Consider the following 1,001-nt stretch of genomic DNA (forward strand, 5'->3'; position numbering starts at 1 on the left):
ATTCTTCTTGCCCTTCCAAACCCTCAACCTCATTGACAGTAGGAGGTATCTCATGGCTTGGGTTGCCAACAAAGTTCACCTGCGCTTGTGTGGTCTTATCAGCAATGAGTTTGTCAATCTTCTCCTGAAGAGCCTTTATCTCATTCCTTGTTTGATTGTCATCACCTCTGCTGCTTCTGTCATGGTCGCCACTGTAAACTGCATCACTCTTAACCATGTTGTCAACTAGAGCCTCTGCCTCTTCCTCAGTTCTCCCAAAAAGAACCCATTGCTAGCTGTATCCAGTCTGGCTCTGTACTTAGGAAGAGCACCTCTGTAGAATGTGCTCAGCAAGCTCTCCTTAGAGAATCCATGGTGTGGGCACTGAGCTTGGTAACCATTGAATCTCTCCCAAGCTTCACTGAATCCTTCCAAGTTCTTCTGTTGGAAGCTGGAGATCTCATTCTTCAACTTAGCAGTTCTTGAGGTAGAGAAGAACTTCTCCAAGAATGCCCTTTTGCAGTCTTCCCAAGTGGTGATGGAGTCACTTGGTAGAGACTTCTCCCACTGACGTGCCTTATCCCCCAAAGAGAAAGGGAATAGCTTGAGCTTTAAGGCATCCTCTGACACACCATTAGTCTTTGACATACCACAGTAGCTGTCAAACTTATCCAAGTGATCAAATGGGTCCTCCACAGCCAGACCATGATACTTGTTGTTCTCTATGCAGTTTGAGCAGCCCTGACTTGATCTCAAAGTTGTTAGCAGCCACAGCTGGTGCTCGGATTCCAAGTCGAGGACCATGGATGTTGGGCGGTCATAAGTGCCAATGGGGCGAGCTGGTCGCTGTTGGGGCCCTTGTGGAACATTTGTACTCCATTGGGGTTCAGAGGATTTTGTTGTTCTTCCATTGCAGCTTCCAGTGGCTGCAGTTGAGCTTGTTGCTCTTCTTCTCTTCTTTTTCTAGCACACTCTCTCTCTAAAGCTCTGATGTCTGCGGCTCTTGGAACAAGGTTTGATGT

At 47.3% G+C, this 1,001-nt stretch overlaps 1 non-coding gene across 1 annotated transcript; it reads left to right on the forward strand.

The window, feature by feature from the left end:
* The first annotated feature begins 346 nt into the window (after nt 1–346).
* Nucleotides 347–453, forward strand: LOC130497939 (small nucleolar RNA R71). Its single transcript, XR_008936981.1, has one exon. It is a non-coding gene; the product is annotated as a small nucleolar RNA R71 (small nucleolar RNA).
* Nucleotides 454–1,001: the final 548 nt, after the last annotated feature.

This window comes from Raphanus sativus, chromosome 1 (genome assembly GCF_000801105.2).
Source record: "Raphanus sativus cultivar WK10039 chromosome 1, ASM80110v3, whole genome shotgun sequence".
Lineage (NCBI taxonomy): Eukaryota > Viridiplantae > Streptophyta > Magnoliopsida > Brassicales > Brassicaceae > Raphanus > Raphanus sativus.